Below are 24355 nucleotides of genomic sequence, written 5' to 3'. Positions count from 1 at the left end.
AAAGAATGGCTTTGTTTGAACTGTTTGGAAGTTTGACTACAGGTTAATTGTACAGCGAATGAGGTTGGATCGATACAATGAAACTAAAATAATTATTGCCTATGTTGGGTAACAATGACCTAAATTCTTTATGCATAAATTGGTAGCTTGAAACACACAAAAAGACCCTAAGCCATTGTAATGTACAGCATCCTCTTCTGATTACTTAACAGCCAGCACCCATATGTGGCTTTTCTCCTCTTGCAAACCTTTTCCAGGAAAATTAAACCTTGAAATGCTTGGCTGCATAATTGCTAAATTCCAACATCTTTAAGACCCTTTCTCTGCTTTGTCTTGTTTTTTTCCCCCTACTGTATAAATCAGCTCACAACATGACACCACTTTCCTGACCTTTGGCCTGCAAGCAACTTGCGGTTGAATCTAGGGAATTCTCCTAAGTGTTTTGAACAAGAGCCCCTCGTAGTTCCGAGAAGGTGAATCGAAAATCTATAATAATGTGTCAGAGTGTAGATGGGTTCTCGGAGCACTGAATCTTGTCAGGTGGGGCCCCTCCACAGAGGGCCCGGAGAGTGTGTGAGGTGATACAAACCTCCTCTCCACTAACTGCCCTATCGCACTCTCTCACCCTTCCCCCTGCCATCGACCCTTTCCCCTTTCAAATCCACCAGATCCCATTTCTTCGCATCTTCAAAGCCCTATTAAAAACCCACATCATTCGATCCATCAGTGGTATTCATTGAGCTCTTACTGTGTGCTGTGCCCATTGTTGGGCAGGGAGTATCTCTATCTGTTGCCGAATTGTGCATTCCAAACACTTATTACAGTGCTCTGCACATAGTAAGTGCTCAATAAGGAAGATTGAATGAATCCTGGGTATGGAACTAAGCACTTGGAAAGTAATAATAATAATAATAATAATGTTGGTATTTGTTAAGTGCTTACTATGTGCGGAGCACTGTTCTAAGCACTGGGGTAGATACAGGGTAATCAGGTTGTCCCACATGAGGCTCACAGTCTTAATCCCCATTTTACAGATGAGGTAACTGAGGCACCGAGAAGTTAAGTGACTTGCCTAAAGTCACACAGCTGACAAGTGGCAGAGCTGGGATTTGGACCCATGACCTCTGACTCCCAAGCCCGTGCTCTTTCCACTGAGCAATGCTGCTTCTCTGCAATACAGTACAATACAACAGAGTTGGTAGAGGTGATCCCAGCCCAGTAGGAGCCTACAATCCACAGGGGGAGATGTTTGTTGTAATTAGGGATAGGGAAAATAGTGAAGTGGGGTTGGGGTGACTGTCCAATCAGTGGTATTCATTAAGCACTCATGGCGCAGTGGATAGTGCATGGACCTGGGAGTCACAAGGACATGGGTTCTAGTCCTTCCTCTGCCATTTATATGCTGTGTGATCTTGGGCAAGTCACTTCACTTTTTCATGCTCAGTTACCTCATCTGCAAAATGGGGATTAAGACTGTGAGCCCCATGTGGGACAGAGGCTGTGTCCAACCTGATTAGCTTGAATCTATTCCAGGGTTTAGAATAGTGCTTTGCACATGGTTAGCGCTTAATAAATGCCACAGTTATTGTTGTTATTATGTATAAATACCCTGGAATTTCCTCCAAGAAGGTGGCCCTATCCTCCATCTGCCCAAGTTATGTCTTCCTAACAGCAACCTGTAGAAATTGCTTATGTAGTTTGCTCTTCAACCAATTCATTGTCATTTCTATATTCATTTCTTCATCTAGAGAAGCAACATGGCCAAGTAGAATGAGCGTGGGATCATGGGTCTGGGTTCTAATTCCACCTTTGCCACTTACCTGCTGGGTGACCTAGGGCAAGTCACTTGACTTTTCTGTGCCTTAGTTCCCTCTCCCGCAAAACGGGGATTTAATACCTGTTCTCTTTCCTACTTAGACTGTGATCCTCATGTGGAATCTTGTATCTACCCCAGTGCTTAATACAGTGTTTGGCATATAGCACTTAACAAATGCCACATTTGTCCCCCTCTAATGATAATTATGGTATTCAAGTGCTTACTATGTACCAAGCACTGTTCTAAGTGCTGGGACAGATACAAGTTAATCACGTCAGACACAGTCCCAGTCCCACATGGGACTCACAGTCTTAATCCCCATTATTCACAGATGAGATAACTGAGAAGTGACTTTTCCCAAGGCAACACAACAGACAAGCAGTGGAGTAGCGATTAGAATCCATGACTTTCTGACTCTCAGGCCTGTGCTCTATCCACTATGCCATGCTGTTTTCCAATTTTCCCTACCAACAGATCCTTCTTCCATCTTTCATCGCGATGCTATTCACTGGAAGTACTCCCTAGGATAATCGAGTTGGACACAGTCCCTGTCCCACATGTGATTTTTAGGAGGCTTTTGAAGGCGGGGAGAGTGATGGTCTATCAGAAAGGCGGAGGGAATTCCAGGCCCCTTTCTCTCTCCCCAGTCACTATTATGCTGTGTCTTTTTGCTCAAGTGGCAGTAAAAAGGTGACTTTTTTATTGATTGCTGCTTTATGGTATTTGCTTAGTGCTTATTATGTACCAGGTTTTCCATGTCTCAAATGGAGCTTGCATTTGGCAGATGAGGTAACTGAGGCCAAGAGAAGTTAAGTGACATGGCCAAAGTCACATAAACAGGTGGTGTAGCTGGGATTAGAATCCAGGTCCTTCTGACTCCAAGGGCCTTGCTCTGTCCAGTGGAGCTGGGATTAGAACCCAGGTCCTTCTGACTCCCAGGCCCTTGCTCCATCCACTAGGCCATGCGTGTTCTCAGATGTTGCAGTGAATGGTGCACACTTTCCTATTCCCCCATCTTGCTACAAATTTGACCACTGCATCCCTTTCCCCCATGGAATTTGAATTGTCATTCACACATTCTGTTTGGCTAATCTCAGCAATGTGCTTGGTGGTGATTGTGTATCTTGAAATTCATTTTTGAGGGGATTTTACACCACTCTTCTCTCTCCAAGCAGATCCCTGCAAAAAGGTAAACAGACAGAGCTGCAAAGAGCCCTCACAAATCCCTTCACATCAGCCCTTGGCTTAGTTACTGGGTCAGAATGAGGATCAGTCTTAGTTATGGTATTCTTCCAAGAATTGATCAAAGATGGTCCTTATCAACCCTTACAATACAAATAGAATTCGAGTTCATACAGTGTTCATCTGCACTATGCACTTTACATTTTAGGGCTGAATGAAATATATAGAGAATAAAAAGCGCACCCTTAGCAATTGTTTGATTTATATGCCACTGCCCAGGTTTTTCTATGATTTACTAAAACAGTAAGAAAACCTCAGGCTCGCAGAACCACATAAAGCGTGTGTTCAGATTTTAGAGAGACAGAAGGCCAAAGTTTGCTCACTGGGAGAGTTGGTGTGCCAGAGTGGAAATTAGGTATTCACCTCAACTCCACAATACTTAAGTACATATCCATAACTAATTTATTTATATTAGTACAGTGCTCTGCTCACAGTAAGTGCTCAATAAATCCTATTGACTGATATATATCTTTTATATTTATATTAATGCTTGCCTCCCCCTTAAGACTGTAAGCTTATTGTGGGCAGATAATATCTACCAGTTCTGTTGTAGTCTACTCTCCCAAGTGCTTAGTGCAGTTCTCTGCACATAGTAAGCACTCTAACTATGATTGATTCATTCAATTCAATTCAATCATTCAGTCATATTCAGTGAGTACTTACTGTGTGATTGAAACCACAAGATCCAGGGAATTAGTAGTTAGGTTCTATTTCCAGGTCTGCAAGTCTGTTAAACTTTCTGGGCCTCAGTTTCCTCAACTGTAAAATGGGTCTAATCATCCCTACCTCATGGGGATATCAGTGATGACAAAATATGATGAATGTGACAGTATTTTGGGAGAGGTGCTATGGAAATTCAAAGTATTATTATGAAATATTCTTTGGGGGTTAGAAAGTATTTTCTTGGCTCCATTCAGTATCCTCCTTCCTCACCAAACTCAGATTTTTTAATTGCTAAACTGTAAGAAATCTAACATCAAATGGATTCATTCATCTCTTCCTTCATGTCAAATCCAGTTTCTGTGAAGCACAGACAGGAAGGAACAAATATGGAGAAATGTTTACAAAATTTATCCTGAAGTCTGCTCACTTTTTTTTTGTAATGGTATTTGTTGTGTCAGGCCCTCTTCTAAGTGCTGGAGTAGATACATGCTAATCAGGTTGGATACAGTCCATATTCTATGTGGTGTTCTCTTAAATCCCATGATGCAGGTGAGGTAACTGAGGCCCAGAGAAGAAAGTGACTTCCCCAAGGTCATTCAGCAGAGACGTGTGTGGAGCTGTAATTAGAACCCAGGTCCTTCTGACTACCAGGCCTGAGTTCTATCTACTGGTCAAAACTGCTTCTCACTAATTATTAAGCCTTGGGATTTTTTCAGGTTTAGGCTTGTGACTTCATTAGACTGAATTCTTCATGAGGGCAGAAATCAAATCCTTCACTAAATGTCTAGTATATTGCTTGGCCCAGAGGAAGTGTTCAGTGAGCCTGTGACGATTAGACTGTAAGCCCGTCAAACGGCAGGGACTGTCTCTATCTGTTGCCGACTTGTTCATCCCAAGCGCTTAGTACAGTGCTCTGCACATAGTAAATGCTCAATAAATACTATTGAATGAATGACGACGACGACGACGATAATGATTCTATTTATGGACTGATAGTCTATATAAATATATTTCAAACACTTTGAGAATGAGCCAGTGTTGTCGGAAAGACTTGTGATATGCTGATTTTAAAGAATATACCATGATGGCCCGAATGGAAAGCACATCAGCTGGAAAGCTAGGTGACCTGGGTTCTAATTCCAGGTCCACCACTTGCTTGCTGTGTGACCTTGGGGAAATCATTTAACTTCTCTGTGCCTCCCTTTCCTCAGCTGTTCTTCCTTCCCTTTAGATTGTTAGCCTCCTTGTGAGAATAGGATATGTGTCTGATCTGCTTATATTGTATCAATCTCTGAGCTTGGCACCAACAAACAACCCTATTATTACTATTATTAATCAGTCATATTTATCAAGGATTTTCTGTGTGCAGAACACTGAACTAAGCCCTTGGTAGAGTACAAGAAAACAGAGTTGGTAAACAATTTTCCTGCCCAGGAGGAGCTTATGGTCTAGAGGGAGAGCTTACATTTTGGTAGGGAGAAACGTGTCATTCTGGCAGTGTGCAAACTCCTTATTTTGGTCATCTCTTCTTTCTCATTACGACTCCCCTCTCTTTCCATCAAACTGGAAACTGATTGAGAAGTGACTGAACCTTACCTCTTACTTTACATTCTCAGTGCTCTATTTTCAGTAGGCATTCTATTAATGGTTCTAGTGCTTCAGCATTGATGAGAGTGACTGAAACAGCATTTCACATTACACACACTATTACTTTTCAAATTCCGTTTCATCAATGTTGATATAGAGGATGGGTTGAAATATAAAAAAAGCAACAAGCAATCTTATTTTGTGGGTCAGTGCGCCAGGAAAAAAAAATATTGTATTTTTAAATAGCAGAATGTAAATGGACCCAGTTCTCCAACTAGCTCAATATGCACATTCATACATTGTACAATAGTGTATTTTTTAGTTTTCCCTGAATCTACTTTCAGGAGAGGGGAAAGTGAACACATATGATATGAAGAACATTGTATTGAAATGACAACTATTTTGCAGTTGGGGTTTACATTACCCTTTCCTCTAGGATTTCTTATACTATTTCTGGATTTAATTATTTCCCAAAATAGACAGTCTCCCGAGAATCTCACATACAAACTGTGGGAGCAGGTTTGGGCCTGCAAAGTGTACTAAGCTTTACAAGTGTAAGTAGGTCCAATTATAAGGATTTCTAGTCACAAACTAAAATGCTCCCAATGGCCTAGTTCAAGCCAAAAAATCTTTAATTCATAAAGCAGCTTTCTCTCCCGTTGGACGTTCTTAAATTAAGAGGACAGAAAAGACGATCCAAATTTCTCAACCTGCCTTGTTTAGGCGGTGACGGTTACTTGGTCGGGTGTTTTCGAGATGACGTTCAGACTCGGCTCGAGGGATTTTACCACAGTCTAGTAGTTATTTCTAGAATCGGTGGTGTTCTAGTTGACAGCAGACCCGGGCCTACTACTTGTCAGGGGCACTTAAAATATTTAAGATATCGTCTGTGTCTGTGATAACACCAGCCAGGCACTTCAAATGGTTAAGGCAAAATGAGTGAGCGGGGATCAAGTTGAAATCTCCCTGGTACCTTGACCTCAGTGTTTCCAAGACCGTCCGTCCTTATGACCACCTATACCCTGTTGGCCTTTAACAAACTTTCCAATCCATTTACAGTCCTCCTACCAAGACAGTCACTTTGATTTCTTCAGGAGAAGCTTCGTTACTTTGTGTGGTTGGATCCCTGGACCTCGGTCTCTCTGCCGTTTAGTGACGTGGCATTCCTTAGATTAAAAAGCTGGTGGGTGGAGACAGGGAAAGGGCCCTTACCAAGGTAATCTTTGTTTAACTCAGCTGCTAAGAATAGCCCAGCATATTATAGGTATGCTCTTTAGAAAGAACGTATCACAAATTCATAAATATCACCTCCCGTCTCGGTCTTCCCTATGCCCACATTTTCCTGGCTTGTGCGGCTAAAGGGTGTCCTTGTAGCTTTATTGTCAAGGCACCCTCAGGCCTGCCTCCTTGGAAACAAGATAAACACAAGTGGAGTTTCAAATTTCTTTAGTTTTTTTGTGGTCTCTGTTAAGCAATCAGTCTGTAAAATGAGGATTAAGTGTGTGAGCCCCATATGGGACAGGGACTGTGTCCAAACTGATTACCTTTTATCTACCCCACTGCTTAGAAAAGTGCTTGGCACATAGTAAGCGCATAAGTATTATTATTGTTATTAATATATATTGAGCACTTACTAGGTTCAGGGCACTTTACTAAGAGCTTGGGAGAGTACAGTACAACAGAATTAGCAGAGACAGTCCCTTCCCTTAACAAGTTTACAGTCTAGATGACGCTTTCTATGTGTCTAATACTGCTGTAAGTGCTGGGGTACGAAGGGTGGCCAGACACAGTCTCTGTCCCACATGGGGCTCACAGTCTAAGTAGGATAGAGAAGAGGTATTGAATCCCCATTTTACAGTTGAGGAAACTGAGACACAGGGAACTAAAGTGACTTACCCAAGGTCACAAAGCCATCAATTGGCAGAGCGGGGATTAAAACTCAGGTTCTCTGACTCCCAAGCCCAGGGTCTTTCCACTAGGCCATGATGCTGGCCAGTATTATTGAAACATAATACACAGATGAGGGAACTGAGGCACAAAGAAGTTAAGTGATTTGCCCGAGGTCACACAGCAGACACATGGTGGAGTTGGGGTTAAAGCCCAGGTCTCCTGCCCCCCCCCCCCCCCAAGGCCTCAGCTCCCTCATCTGTAAAATGCAGATTGAGACTGTGAGCTCCACGTGGCACAGGGACTGTGTGCAACCCAATTTGCTTGTGTCCACCCCCGTGCTTAGTATAGTGCCTGGCACATAGTAAGCACTTTAAAAATACCATAATTATGAATTATTATTACTAGTAATAGTAGTGCCTTTAATACAAGTAGTAGTACCTGGATCCTAGTCTCACCAAACTCTTCAAATGCTGATAGAAAATTTCCCAATCACTTGCCTCTCTGAGATCACAGAGGGCTAAGTAAAGAAGCAAGGACTCACTGAGGAGGTGTTCAGAAATTGAAGGAGTGAGGAACATGGTCTATTTGTAATATCAAACAAATATAACATTAGAGAGGAAAGAGGCCTGCATTCTCCCTTTAGAAGCAGCATGGCATAGTGGATGGAGCTAGGGCCTAAAAGTCTGAAGGTTGTGAGTTCATTCATTCAGTCAGTCATATTTATTGAGCGCTAACTGTGTGCAGAGCACTGGAATAAGGGCTTGGAATGTACAATTTGGCAAGAGATAGAGGCGATCCCTGCCCTACAGTGGGCTTACAGTCTAAAAGGGGGAGACAGACAGCAGAACAAAACAAGTAGTCAGGCATCAATACCATCAAAATAGATAGAATCATAGATATATACTTATCATTAATAAAATAGAATAAATAATATATACAAATAAAGACAAGTGCTGTGGGAAGGGGAAGGGGGTAGAGCAGAGGGAGGGAGGAGGGGCAATGGGGAAGGGAAGAGGGGCAGAGGGAAAGGGAAGGCTCTGTCAGTTCCAACCCCAACTCTGCCACTTGTCTGCTGTATGGCCATGGGCAAGTCACTTCACTTCTCTGGGCCTCATTTACCTCATCTGTAAAATGGGGATTGAATCTGTGAGTCCCATGTGGAACGAGGTCTCTGTCTAACCCGATTTGCTTGTATCCATCCCAGCACTTAATACAGTGCCTGGCACATAGTAAGCTCTTAACAAATACCATTTCATTATTATTATTGCCAGCAATAATAATAAGTATAATGCAACAGAGCTGGCAGGTGATCATACATGCTTATCCTGTTGTACTTTCCCAGTGCTTAGTACAGTAATCTCTGCCCAGTAGGCACTCAATACATGGAGAAGCAGGATGATCTAACGGACAGAGCATGGGCCTGGAATTCAGAAGGACCTGGGTTCTAATCCCAGCTCCGCCACTTGCTTGCTATGTGATCTTGGGCCTGTCACTTGGACTGTGAGCTGGTTATGGGCAGGGAATGTCTACCAACTCTGTTATGTTGTACTCTATCAAGGACTTAATACATTGCTCTGCACATAGTAAGTTCTCAATAAATTTGATTGATTAACTTCTCCATGTCTGTTACCTCATCTGTTAAATGGGGATTGAGACTGTGACCCCTATAGGAGACAAGGACTGTGTCCAACCTGATTAGCTTGTATATACACCAGTGCTCAGAATAGTGCTTAGCACATATAAACACTTAACAAATACCTTAAAAAACACATAGTAGTATTTATTAATAATGTTTGTATTTGTTAAGCGCTTACTATGTGCAGAGGACTGTTCTAAGCGCTGGGGTAGACACAGGGGAATCAGGTTGTCCCACGTGGGGCTCACAGTCTTAATCCCCATTTTACAGATGAGGTAACTGAGGCACAGAGAAGTCAAGTGACTCACCCACAGTCACACAGCTGACAAGTGGCAGAGCTGGGATTCGAACTCATGACCTCTTACTCCAAAGCCCGTGCTCTTTCCACTAAGCTGCGCTGCTTCTCACAAGCACATACTGTGTGCAGAGTACTGTGCTAAGTGCTGGGAGAGAATACAGAGGTGGGAATTAGATATGATCCCTGTCCCTTGGGGAGCTCACAGTCTGAGAATCTAAGTAGTATAGGCTGATCGATGGATTGATTGATGGACTGTGTATTTATCCTGTAAGGCAGAGATTTTTTTTCTCAGGAGCAAGCCCAGCCTAGTGTAACTGGAAATCTTCTTGTTGAAAGACTCTTGGATGTAAGTCACCTGAAGGATGAGTGGTGTACAGTGAATTGCTAGAGAGAAAGTTTTTATTCCTTCATTCATTCAATCATATTTATTGAGCGCTTACTGTGTGCAGAGGACTGTACTAAGTGCTTGGGAAGTATAATTCAGCAACAGAGACAATCCCTGCTCACAACAGACTTGCAGTCTAGAAGTGGGAGACAGATATTAAAGCAATTAAACAAGCATCGACAGCATAAATATAAATAGTATAGATACATACACAATAAAATAGAATTATAAATCTGTACATATGTTCACAAGTGCTTTGGGGTGAGGAGGGAGGTAGAGCAGAGGGAGGGAGTGGGAGTGATGGAGAGGGTGAGCAGAGGAAAAGGAGAGCTTAGTCGGAGAAGGCCTCCTGGAGGAGGTGAGCTTTCAGTAGGGCTTGAAGTGGGGAAGTGTCTAGTTAGGTGGATTTGAGAAGGGAGGGCATTCCAGGCCAGAGGTAGGACGTGGGCCAGGGGTCAGTGATGGGACAGGCGAGAATGGGAAAGTGAGGAGGTTAGGGACAGCAGAGGAGGGGAATGTGCAGGCTGGGCTGTAGAAGGAGAGAAGGGAGGTGAGGTAGGAGGGGGCAAGGTGATGGAGAGCTCTGAAGCCAATAGTGAGGAGTTAAGCCTGTTAGGGAGGTTAGATGTGGCACTCCCTCCTACTTTGACTGTGAGCCCCGTGTGGGACAGGGACTGTGTCCAACCTGATTAACTTCTATCCACTTCAGATAGATAGAACAGTGTTTGGCACCTTAGCAAGCACTTTACAAGTATCATTATTATTTTCACATGTGGCAACCATCACATGGTTATTCTGAGCTTCCCGCTGTTATTGTTGGAGACGAAATGTCTCCAAAAATGGACCATTAGTTTGGTCCAGTTGTAGACCAGAAAAGCCTCGTCTAGGCCTTACTGATGGGGACTGATGATTATGGATTATTTGGCTTATTGATGAGGATAGAAACAATCCCTCATGTGCAGATAGAGCCTATCAAAGCAAATGCAGTCTTTCTCAGGTTTATTGGAAGTTTTTGTTTCTTCCCTATTAACCCTCAGCCTACCTGCCTGTCACACATTATTTTGCTGATCACGTCCATAAGAAAATGCTTATTTCTGAATTATGTTGCCATTCAGAAATGGCCTAGTGGAAAGACCACGGGTCTGGGAGTCAGAACGACCTGGGTTCTAATCCCAGCTCTGCCACTTGCTGCTCTATGATCGTGAGTAAATCACTTCACTTTTCTGTGCCTCAGTTTCCTCATCCGTAAAATGGGGATTAAGACCGTGGGCTCCATGCAGGACAGGAACTGTGTCCAACCTGATTAGCTTGTATCTACCCTAGGGCTTAGAACCGTGTCTGACATGTAGTAAGCATTAAACAAATACCATAAAAAGAAGTCATTATCATCTATTGCCTGAGACCCTAAATTGGAAAAGGGAAAATGAATCTGGTTTAAATTTGTATTCTTTTCACTTCTCAGGAGCCCATTTCCTTTCACACGTCTGCTGTATTTATTGAGAGAATGCAGAATGTCAATCGTTTGGCTGTTTCTCATCCAACAATGCTGTTTAATATAGGCAACTAATGGCATTTAACTGGTCCTGGCACCAGCTTGCATTGCACTGAGTATCACCATTTTTGATCTCTGCAATGTGTTTTGTAGTTTGGATCATTTAATTTTGTTGGGCAAACGTGCTTTATTTCTTAATGACAAACCGCTAACGTCCTCTCCTCAAACGAGTGATTTTTTTTTCTCTTTTCCCCACTTTGTAGCAGCCGATGCGGAAAGTCTAATCTTTTGTATGTGATGGAAGATGTTCCTTAGGAATCGATTTAAGGTCCGCCTTTGTTGTACTAATTTTTTAATTACATGTAGTCAGACCTGATTAATCTGAATTGGTATGCAAATTCCATTTTTAGAACTAAATAAGAATCAGTTTACCAACTCAAGGAAGCGCAGCAAAAGCTCAGGAAGCTGAAATACGCTTGTGAAACTCTACTCGGGAATGGGTGTCCTGTGTGGTGTGATTGCTTCGCAGAAGGCATGGACTCTCATAATGCACCTGTGGCCATTTGGTGAACTATTGGGCAATCAGGAGCCCCGCTGAGCTCTGCCTTTTAGGTCTGGTGACTTTATCTTTAGAGTCTGAAGTTGTGCCTGGGGTTTGTAGCCACTATTCCAGACAGCTGAGAGGCTGACAGTGGTAATTATCAGAAAGAGATGTTCCTCCACCCACTCCACCCACTTCACCCCAGATCCTGGGAACCTTTGAGATGCAAGAGGGGGATAACTGAATAGGAGCAATGTTGAAAGGCAGAAACAGGCTAAGGGATCAGAACAAGTTGGAGTTGTCTGCAAGATGTTGTTGGGATCCATTGTAACAGAGAAGCAGTATGGCAGTAGATAGAGCACAGGCCTGGGAGTCAGAAGATCATAGGTTCTAATCCTACTCTGCTACTTGTCTGCTGTGTGACCTGGGGCAAGTCACTTCCCCTCTATGCTCTGCAGTTATTTCATCCGTAAAATGGAGGTTGAGATGGTGAGCCCCACATAGGTCAGGGACTATGTTCAACTTGATTTACTTGTATCCACCTTTCATTATTTCAATCGTATTTATTGAGCTCTTGCAGACCACTGTCCTAAGTTCTTGGGAGGGTACAATAGAACAATAAACAGACAATTCCTTGCGCACAATGAGCTTACAGTCTGGGGGGGAGGCAGATGCTTAGTATAGTGCCTGGCACATTGTGAGTGCTTACCAAATACTATTATTACTATTATTATTTTTTGTACCTACATAGGTTGTGAGCCCCCATGCAGTTCTAGCACTCTTTTTTCATCTGAGGCCCTTCCTGATTAAGCCCGCTTTGCTTGACTTCTTTCCTGTCTCTGTCATCTAGGCACTGGAATCTGCCCATAATGAGCTTACAGTCTGAAAGAAGAGCTCCATCTCTTGAGCTCTACCATATTTCATTTGGGATCTATATGGTGGAGTTTAAATAGATACGTGGCAGACCAACTTAGATTGTATGTTCCCAAGTGCTTAGTATAATGCCCTGGACACAGTAAGCACTCAATCAATACCATTATTGAATAATTGATTGCAGTGTAGTTGGTAGACAAGATCCTTGCCCACAAAGAACTTTGTCTAATGGGAGAGACAGACATGAAAATAAATTACAGATATGGGAAGTTCCGTTACCAAGACCTGCCGGTTTCACCTCTACAATATCGCCAAGATCCGCCCTTTCCTCTCCACCCAAACGGCTACCTTACTATTACGGGCTCTCGTTATATCCCGGCTAGACTACTGTGTCAGCCTTCTCTCTGACCTCCCTTCCTCCTCTCTCGCCCCGCTCCAGTCTATTCTTCACTCCGCTGCCCGGCTCATCTTCCTGCAGAAACGATCTGGGCATGTCACTCCCCTTCTTAAACAACTCCAGTGGTTGCCTATCTACCTCCGCTCCAAACAAAAACTCCTCACTCTAGGCTTCAAGGCTCTCCATCACCTTGCCCCTTCCTACCTCTCCTCCCTTCTCTCTTTCTACCGCCCACCCCGCACGCTCCGCTCCTCTGCCGCCCACCTCCTCACCGTCCCTCGGTCTCGGTTATCCCGCCGTCGACCCCTGGGTCACGTCCTCCCGCGGTCCTGGAACGCCCTCCTTCCTCACCTCCGCCAAACTGATTCTCTTTCCCTCTTCAAAACCCTACTTAAAACTCACCTCCTCCAAGAGGCGTTCCCAAACTGAGCTCCTCTTCCCCCTCTACTCCCTCTGCCATCCCCCCTTTACCTCTCCGCAGCTAAAGCCTCATTTTCCCCTTTTCCCTCTGCTCCTCCACCTCTCCCTTCCCATCCCCACAGCACTGTACTCGTCCGCTCAACTGTATATATTTTCGTTACCCTATTCATTTTGTTAATGAATTGTACATCGCCTTGATTCTATTTAGTTGCCATTGTTTTTACGAGATGTTCTTCCCCTTGACGCTGTTTATTGCCATTGTTCTTGTCTGTCCGTCTCCCCCGATTAGACTGTAAGCCCGTCAAACGGCAGGGACTGTCTCTATCTGTTGCCGACTTGTTCATCCCAAGCGCTTAGTACAGTGCTCTGCACATAGTAAGCGCTCAATAAATACTATTGAATGAATGAATGAATGAACAGGGTATAAGAATATGAACATAAGTGTTGTGAATTGTACACTCCAAGCACTTAGTACAGTGTTCTGCACACAGTAAGTGCTCAATAAATACGATTGAATGTGTGAGGGGTGGGTTTAGGTGGGGGATTAGGTTGGGGAGGTGAAATCTTAGGGAGTCGAGTTTATCTGATGCACATCTCATGCAGATTTTACCATAGACTTCCCCCAGATGCAATACAGACAATAAATGAGAATTTGGAATTGTATCGGGCCTTTACTTTTTACAAGATAAATGGACAGTCCAGGGTAGATGATAGAGGCCTTATTCAAGCCTGACCTATGACCTCATTTCACTCCATTTTTTAGTCATTTGTTTCCGTGCTGTAGTCAGTAAATCGCTGATGAGTCAGACTCATCAGAAAGGGCCTAATTGGCATGTAATGGGAAAGTTGGCCAGGATGCTGTTGAGATGCCAAAATAGGAAGCGAATAAAGCTTTTGGAAACCTCGCCCCACACCCTCCCTAAATCTGACACGAATACATGTTTGTGCTTGTGAATGGAACACAGAGATGGAAGTGGGGAAAAAAAAATCCGTTAGCCAGTTCTCTCTGTATAACTGGTTCGTGGGTTCGTTTCGGAGGCCTGAGAACAGCGTGGCCTAATGGGTAGAGCGTGGGCCTTGAAGGCAGAAAGACCTGGGTTCTAGTGTCAGCTACACCACTTCTCTACTGTTTGACCTTGGGCAAGTCACTTCACTTCTCTGAGACTCAATTCCCTCGTCTGAAAAATGGGGACTATGACTGTGAGCCCCATGTGGGACATGGAGTGTGTCTCCCACCTGATTCCCTCGTATCTACCTCAGTGCTTTGAACACTGTCTGGCACATAAAGAGCTGAACAAATGACATAAAAAAAGAACTCCTCCTATGAGCAACCTAGAGAAGCTTTTGTAGATTTGGTTAAATACAACTTTAAAATAGCGTAACAGTTGTGGGGAACAGAACAATTTGGTTCCCAGGGACCTCTAAGTCCATAAGCTCCTTGTGGGCAAAGGATCGTCTAATACCTATTTTGGGGGGGGGTATTTGTTAAGCATTTATTATATGCCAAACAAGTTCTAACTACTGCAGTAAATACAAGTTATTTAGGTTGGACATAGTCCCTGTCCCAAATTGGGATTCTCAATCTAAGAAGGAGAGAGAACATTTTACAGTTGAGGAAACTGAGGTACAGAGAAGTGAAGTGACTTGTCCAAGGTGACAGTGCAAGGAATTGGCTGAGCCAGGATTAGAACCCAACTGAGCAAACTGCTGCCCATGATTGATGTTCCTGTTTTTCAATCAGTTAATCAAGTTTACTGAGTGCTTACTCTGTGCAGAGCACTATGCTAAGTGCTTGGGAGAGTACATTATAACAGACCCATTCCCTGCCAAATTCCCATTACCAAAAATCTTCTTAACACACCATGCATCTGATTATTCCCAGGAAACCATTTTATTCAAGGTTAAAGCTGTCTGCCTCATTAGGACCTATTCTTTTCCTTAGGAAAATAGGCTTCTATTTTGAATACTTTGGAAGAGAGGTTATTAAAAAAAAAAAGACAGCAACAAAAGAAACTATAAACAGATATTCCAGATAATGTTATTCTGTGTCATTGAACAGGTGGTGACCCAGAACCAAACTCCAGAGAAATGCTCAAATAACCATTAAGTAATTTTTTTTTTTTATTAAGTGCTGTTGAGGCATTTCTGATTCATAGCAACTCCATGGATATACTTTCTCCAGAACATCCTGTCCTCTGCCATAATCCGCAACCTTTCTAATGGTTCTTCCGTTATCGTTGTTATGGTCTCCACCTTTCTAGCTGCTGGTCTGCCTCCTCCACATTTTCCTGGACTTTTCCTAGCATTAGTGTCTTCTCCAGAGAATTAGTCCTCTTGATTGTGTCCAGAATATGCTAATCTGAGTCATTTGGCCTTCCAAAGACCACTTTGGCTTAATTTGCTCCAAAATCCATTTGTGTTTTGGACAGTCCATGGTATTCTCAAAAGCCTTCTCCAGCACCACATTTCAAAAGAATTGATGCTCTTTCTATTCTGTTCTTTCACTGTCCAGCTTTTGGATCCATACACTGTCACTGTAAACACCACAGAGATGATCATTTGTACTTTTGTGGCAGTTGCTACATCAGCACATTTCATGACTTTTTTCAGTCTCTTCATAGCAAGTCTTCCTAACATTAATCTTTGGCGTATTTCTTGGCTACTAGTTTCTGTATTATTGATTATCGATCCCAGGAGAGAAAAATTGTGGACTATTTCAATCTTCTCTCCATCCACTACAAATGTGTTAAAACCCAGAACCAAACTCCAGAGAAATGCTTGAATAACCATTATGTAATGTTTTTATTATTAAGTAATGTAGGTCATTTAAAACCCTAATTTCTTTTGTGCTCCTCAATAAGACAGAACAACAACAACAAAAAACTGCCTCTTGAAATAGGTTGATTCAATGATATCAGCTGAATTTCATTTTGCTCCCCAGTCCTGACAATACAAACAAAATAAACATTTGTGGATATATGATAAAGTTATATAGGTCGCAAAATCATGAGACTTGACTGATTCTTTTGTTTATATGCTCAGTTAATTACCCGAAAGAATAATCTGAGGGCATGGAGTTAAGAGGAGGATTTCAGAAAAGCATAGTTCCCATCATTATTTGTTAACTACAGTTCTAAGTCTTTAGAAAAGAATCAATGTAAAAAAGATAAGAATTCCAAAAGCAAGGTTTAACCTGTAATTGGCAGGAATCTATAGAAGAAAGTCCATTCCTTGAAACAAATTTTAAGCCTTTAGTAGATTTTAAACTCCTTGAGGACATGGATCATTTCTGCCAACTCTGTTGTATTCTCCCAGGCACTGAGTACAGTCCTCGCACCCAGCAAGTGTTCAATAAATACCACTGAGTGACTACAGAATACTGGATTTGTGGGTGTACTACTGTAGATTTGAGATGTGCCACCATTTTTAGTATACCCAGTGAGTCAGCCTTATTTTATTAACGATACTTAAGCACGTACTATGTGCCAGGCACTGTACTAAGTGCTGTGGTAGATACAAGGTTTATCCAGTCCTTATCCCGCATGGGGCTTACAGTCTTAATTATCATTTTACAGATGAGGTAAGCGAGGCCCAGAAACGTGAAGTGATTTGACCAAGGTCACACAACAGACATGTAGAAGAGCCAGGATTAGAACCCAAGTCCTCTGACTCACAGTCCTTTTCTCTTTCCATAGGGCACACTGATTTCCTACACCTCCACAGGGAAGAGATCCGCTTTGGGTGTTGGGATAGAGTCCTTGATGGGTACTTAGCTGAAAATGACTTAGCACCTTTTGGGTTGCCTTTAAAAAAAACCATATAAAAACACAAGCCTGGGGGAGAAGGCTCTTGAAAGGGATTGTTGTTCTTTTTCATGGTATTTGTTAAACGTTTACTATGTGCCAGACACTGTACTACGCACTGGGATAGATACAAGCTAATCAGGTTGGACACAGTCCCTGTCCTGCATAGGGCTCATTGTCCAAATCCTCATTTTCCAGATGAGGTAACTGAGGCACGGAGAAGTTAAGTGACTTGCCCGAGGTCACACACCAGACATGTTGCAGAGCCGGGATCAAACCCAGGTCTTCTGACTCCCAGGCCTGTGCCCTTTCCCCTAGGCTAGGTTGTTTCTGGTTTTGAACAGAGCTTTAGGAAGATCAGTAGACTAAGAAGTGTTATATGAAAGCAACGATAGGTGCTGCCTTTGGCAAGTGCATCAGTCCAACGAGGAATAATCTTTCGAACTTTACACTGTGGTGTTGACTGTTGGTCACATAAAGGTATTTGAGCCATTCCCGTGCACAGAGATAGGATCTCATTGACAGCAGCACCATCTTTGAATATAGACAGGATCCCTCTCCCTTTTTCTATTTCTAGCCATTCTTACTTTCATCCCAGGATTTGCACCTTGGCTTTAATTTTTTTTTTGAAAGCAAGTTCTCCTCAGAAGTTGCTTACCATCCAAATGGGTACCTTGCTTTCTCCGCCTCTACGCTGAAGCCTGCCCATTGCTTTTTGATGCCCCTAACCACAAAGGAAAGTGAATGCAAGTTGGAAAATTTGCATAAAGCGGATTAGCATTTTAGGCAACTCAGCCTGCTCCCTGAAAAACTTATGTGCTGCTTGTCCTCCAACCTCAACGTGGTACAAAAACCACAGAATGCAATACAATGATTGAACTTACCTGATTTCCATTCCTAGTGAATGGCTAATAATAATAATAATGTTGGCATTTACTAAGTGCTTACTATGTGCCTAGCACTGTTCTAAGCGCTGAGAGATATTGGGAGATATTTGAGTAACAGTCCCTTGGTGAGAATAGGATGATATTTTTGCAATTTTCTGGAACCTTAGGTTTCTTCTGCAAGCCATCTCATCTTCTTTCTCTTTAAAGAGCTGCAGATCACGGGATATGGCTTTGTTGTTGATGTTGTTGTTTGTTTTGTTTTTTAATGGTTTTGCTGTGTAAGCACTATATACCAGACACTGTACTAAGTGCTGGGGTAAATACAAGTTAATCTGGTTGGACACAGTCCAAGTCCTCCATGAAGCTCACAGTCTTAATTCTCATTTCAAAGAGGAGGTAACTGAGGCACAGAGAAGTGAAATGACTTACCCAAGATCCACAGCGAAGTGGCAGAGCTGGGATTAGAACCCAGGTCCTCTAACTCCCAGGATCTTTCCACCAGGCGACACTGCTTCTTAATGTATATGGGATGTACATCCAGCACTCTGCACACAGTAAGCACCCAATAAATTACACTGACTTATTCCTGCTCGATTTTCCAGAGGGCTTGCTGAAAAATAAGAGAAATTGCCCCCCTGCACACATCTACTATTGGCCACAAAACTTGCTAACGTATCAAGATTCTTCTCTGAAACCATTACAGACGATACTCAGAAGGTTTGAAGTACAATGTCACCAAAAATGAAGAAGATTTGAAAACTTGGAAGCAGTGTGGCCTAATGAATAGAGCACGGTACTGGGAGTCAGGAGGACCTGGGTTCTAATCCCAGCTCTGTCACTCCCTGCTGTGTGCCTCAGTTCCCTCACCTGTAAAACAGGGATTAAGACTGTGATCCCTATGTGGGACAGAGACTGTGTCCAACCTGATTATCTTGTAATTGCCTCAATGCTTAAAACAGTGCCTGGCATATAGTAAGCACTTAATAAATGCCACAATTATTATTAATAATTATTAATTTTCTTCCCCTTTTGCAAGGGAGTTATTGATCTGAAATTGAGTAAATTCTGTTAGCTGAAATTCTTATTTGCAGGTGAGATTACTGGGGTGGTGGGGAGGATCATCCCTTTATGGGCTTGAGCAAGTCACTTCAGTTCTCTGAGTCTCAGTTCCCTCATCTGTATAATGGGGATTGAGACTGTGAGCCCAACATGAGACAGGGATTGTATTCAACCTGATTTGCTTTTATCCTCCCCAGTGCCTAGTACAGTGCCTGGCACTCAGTAATCGCTTAAAAAATACCATAATTATCATCATCTGGTTGTGGGAGACTACTGAAACAAGCCAATCAGGGTTTGACAGTCCCAACGAAACCTAGTGCCACAAAATACTGCCTGTCCTATGTGGTTCTTGGCAGTTTTTTTTTTTCTTTCCTTTCTGGATCATGGAGTTCTAGAGGGGTCTTTGTGCCTCAGTTATTTCCCAGTGTTTCCCTATAATAATAATAATGATGGGATTTATTATGCGCTTACTATGTGCCAAGCACTGTTCCCCTATGAAGCTGCATTGCCTGAGCTAATACATCTCGAAAGGTGAAAAAATTAAACTCAAGCAATTGTATTTATTGAGCACTTACTGTGTGCAGAGCATGGAACTGAGTGCTTGTGAGAGCAGAGTATAAGAGAGTGGGAATTGGTAGCCATGTCCCATTCCCACAAGAACCTTACAGTGTAGAGAGGGAGACAATCACTAAGACAGATGAATAAATTATGTATATATACATAAGTGCTGGGGGGGCTGAGGAACAAATCCAAGAGCATGGTCAACCTTTGGTCTTTTAAACCTGGGAATAGTGAGACAGACAATAGCACCTCCTCCGCGGTTAATAACCAGCCAGCAAAACCACATTTGATTCCCACAAAGGGAGGAACAATTACTACGCTCATTTTATAGTAGAGAAAATGGAGGCAGACGAGATACTTACCAAAGCTCACCAGTGATGAATCAGCAAAAGGATACAATAAAAATGCTCAGATTGTTACTGAAAGTCACAGAGAAAAATCAGCATAAAAGATGCCATAAAAATTTGCAGGTCTTGAGCTTTCTGATCATTGATTAAGCTTTATCTCTCCTTTGAAGGATGAATTGTTTTCTCCAAACTGGTTTTCTTTTGGGACTTCCTGTGTTCATTCCTGTAGGTTACTAAATTACAACACAAGATGATATCAATCGTCATTTCTGTAGGTTACTAAATTACAACACAAGATGATATCAATCGATAAATGGTATTTGAGTGCTTATTATGTGCCGAATACTCTACTATTCTCTTGGAAGAATACAATAAAATAGAATTGGCAGACACATTCCCTTTCCACAATGAGCTTACAGTCTGAAAGGGGAGCCACATGAATATAAATGAATAAATAATAATAGTTGCTACACTCTGCCCAGCCTGTTGGGAAAGGAGTTCCAAACCACTTTCCCAGATTTCTAGACCCGATCAGAACATCCAAAGGGAAAGTGTGAGAATGAAATTCCGTATCTCTGTTATGGCTGCCGAATTCAACTCTCTCGGTAGGCGCTGGGACTAAAGGCCTATTCCTTACAGCCCAGGAAGTAGTTGTTGCTGCCATCTAAAATGACTGACAGGTCTAGTCTTCTCAACCTCCCTCCCTCCTGTTTTCTTTTATGTGTCGTGGTCGAGGCGTATTTGTTAAGTGCACACACTTGTAATTTATTCAAATTAATATCTGTCTCCAACTCTAGACTGTAAGCTTTTTGTGGGCAGGGAATATGGCTGTTTATTGTTATATTGTACTCTCCCAAGTGTTTAGTACATTGCTTTGTACACAGTAAACACTCAATGTGATTGAATGAATGAAGTTTGTGATGAGATCTGTTCTTAACACTGGGCTAGATATAAGATAATCAGGTTGGACATAGTCTCTGTCCCAATTGCAGCTCACAATCTAGTTGGGAGAAGGAACAGGTATTGTATCTCCATTTTGCAGGTGAGGTAACTGAGGCACAAAGAAGTAAAATGACTTTCCAAGGTCCCAGAGCAGGCACGTGGCAGAGCTGAGTTTGGAACCCAGGACTTCTGATTCCCATGCTGATGATATTTACAGTAGGCCTCATGACTGACTGCCTGGTTACTCTCACCTCATCTCTGGCCAGATCTTCTACTCTTACTTCTTGAGTATTTTTTATGACCCATAGGAAACATTAATGGAAATCAAATGCCTTGCCCAAGGTCATCCAGCGGGCAGGTGGCAGAGCTGGGGTTAGAACCCTCATCCTCTGACACCCCCCTCCACCCCCAGCCTCTCGGCCCATGCTCTTTCGCTGAGACCCACAATTTTGATATCCAAGCTGCAGCATTCAGGGGCAGGTTTGGCACCAAAAGTTTAAACGACAACAGAAAATCCATCAATCCAGCTCCTTGTTGGCAGGGATTGTGCGTACCAAGTAGTGAGGCCCAGTGGATAAAGCATGGGCCTGAGAGTCAGAAGGACCTGGGTTTTAATCCCAGCAGAACCACTTGTTTCCTTTGTGACCTTGGGCAAGTCACTTCACTACTCTGTGCTTCAGTTACCTCATCTGTAAAATGAGGATTAAGACTATGAGCCCCCATGTGGGACATGGACTGTGTCCAATCTGATTAGTTTGATTCTATCCCAGGACCTAGTACAGTGTTTGACCCATAGCAAGGCCTTAACACATGCTTTTGAAAAACAAAACCAAGAAAATACTCTTTTGCACTTTCTTCTCCCATGTCCTTAGCACAGTTTCCTGCACACCTTAGGCACTCAATAGTATGTACATACCATTGATTGATTAAGAATTTACTGAATGCAAATCACTGGACTAAGCACTTGGGAAAGTGCAAAACAATAAAGACAAAATCACGGCCCTCAAGGACCTTACTATCCAGTGGACTGTAAAAGTCAACCGGAAAGCTAAAAGCTGTACTCTAGGATAAGGATTTGGCCACCTTGTGTGCAGGGAACATATCTGCCAACTCTGTAGTATTGTACTGTCCCAGGGGGCTTAGTACAGTGTTTTGTACACAGTAAGCATTCAATTAATACCCTTGATTGTAATTGATTGTAAGCTCATTGTGATCAGGTAACATGTCTTCCAACTCTGCTGTACTCTCCCAAATGCTTGGTACAGTGCTCTGCACACAGTAAGCACTCAATAAATACCATTACTTGTGATTTATTGAAAGCTTGTTGAGGGCAGGGAGTGGGTCTGCCAACTCTGCTGTATTGTACTCTCCTAAGCACGTAGTACTCTGCACAAAGTAAGTGCTCGTCGAATACCATTAGTGAGGGTGATGGTCTGTGAGGCAGGGAGTCCATTTAGTGTCTGCATCTTCCTGCCCATATTTTAGCAGGCAAATGGACGGCTCATTCTCCAGAACGCGAGTGTCACACTCTACAGGAACAGAAGGCCTCCAAGCCAGAGCCCCTTTCAACCCGACTCCCCATCCCTCCATCCAGCTTGCGACATTCACAAGCCATTCCCAGCCTAATTGCTTGAAGAGCTCAGGCCCTGCTTCGAAGAGAAGGGGGAGAAATGATGTGGGAAAGCTTTCAAATGACAGGCCTTTATTTCCTAACACCATCATTTATAAACCTTTTAAAGAGCAGGCCGGGCTTCAATGGTAATGTCTTGCTGAGCAATTAGAGGTGGTGGTGCGGGGCTTTAAGAGGCTTTGAAATTAAGTTATTAACGGTCCTCCGGCCAAAAGGGTTTCGTTCCAGTGCTGAAGCCCCAGTCCAACTCAGAGCCCCTGGGCTGAACTCACAGATGCATGTGAAGCCAGAGCTTTAGACCTAAAAATAATAATAACCCTGGTATTTGTTAAGTGCTTACTCTGTGCCAGGCACTGTACTAAGCGCTGGGGTAGATGCAAGCAAATCAGGTTAGACACAGATCCTGTGCCACAAGGGGCTCCCGGTCATAATCCTCATTTTACAGAGGAGAGAACTGAGACCCGGAGAAGTGTAGTGACTTGCCCAAGGTCATCTAGCCAAAAAGCGGCAGAGCTGGCTTTAGGACCCAGGTCCTTCCGACTTTCTGGCCTGTGCTCTATCCACTAGGCAACAGTGCTCCCAAGCAATATATCATTAACAAAGTAATGTTCAAAGTAGTGCCATTTCGCCCTAGATGGTGAGCTTGTTGTGTGCAGGGAATGTCTACCACCTCTGTATTGTACTCTCCCAAGTGGTTAGTACAGTGCTCTGTACAGTTAGCCCTCAATGAATGTTTGATTGATTTTTGCTTTGCCCAATTTTTTCTCAAGTCTCCACCAGTTTTTGCCAGATATCTCACAAAGCAACTTGAAATTTTCACAGGGTACCTCTTTCCTTTTTGGCTTTTAACTCCTGTTTGGTAACTTTGTTTTTCCAACCGGGCGAGAAGGATAAAATGCCAGTCAATCAATCGTATTTACTGAGCACTTGCTATATGCAGAGCACTGTAGTAAGCGCTTGGGAGAGCACAATAAAAAATGTCAGCCAAGCTAAGTCCTAAGGCAAATATTACTTGGTTCTTCACTTTTTTCCCCCATTTTAATAGTATCTGTTAAGTACTTACCATGTCCCTGGCACTGTGCTAAGCACTGGAGAAGATACAAAATCATCAAGTTGGTTTCCCACTTGAGGCTCACAGTACTAATCCCCATTTTAAAGCTGAGGTAACTGAGGGACAGAAAAATGGAGTGACTTGCCCAAGGTCACACAGTAGACAGGTGACAGAGCTGGGATTAGAACCCGGGTCCTTCTGACTCCCAGACCTGTGCTCTATCCAATAGGCTGCCCTGCTTGCACACTGTTTTTCCTTCCTGACCTTCAATTTCTGTGTCGCCTTGGCAAGTTACTTAATCTTTCTTTGCTGGAGTTTTCTCCTAAATGGAATTCCTCCTGTCTCTGACCATCATTTTTTGTTGTTAATGGTATTTGTTGAGTGCTGTACTATATTCCAGGCACTATACTATGCCCTGACCGTCATTCTTTGTTATTAAAGACATCTGTTGAGTGCTGTACTTTATGCCAGCCACTATACGAAGCCCTGGGGAAGATACAAGTTAATCAGGTTGGACACATTCCCTGTCCCTCATCAGAGTCACAGTCTTAATCCCCATTTTACAGATGAGGTAATTGAGACACAGAAAAGTGAGTGACTTGCCCAGTGTCACACAGCAGGTGAGTGTCAGAGCCCCTATTAGAACCCATGTCCTTCTAACTCCCATATTCTATCCATCAGAATACACGTCTTCTCAAGTTCCTGTTTGGAAAGCACTGTATATTCAGAATAACACTGTGCTCATTGTTACTTAAGCCGTTAGTCATAACATTATTTACTAAGAGCTTTCTTGTACAGGGCATTGTACCAAGGATCAGACCAGAAGTATACAGGT

This window comes from Ornithorhynchus anatinus, chromosome 7, assembly GCF_004115215.2.
Source record: "Ornithorhynchus anatinus isolate Pmale09 chromosome 7, mOrnAna1.pri.v4, whole genome shotgun sequence".
In the NCBI taxonomy this organism is placed as follows: domain Eukaryota; kingdom Metazoa; phylum Chordata; class Mammalia; order Monotremata; family Ornithorhynchidae; genus Ornithorhynchus; species Ornithorhynchus anatinus.
Note: the sequence above shows the minus strand (reverse complement) of the source record.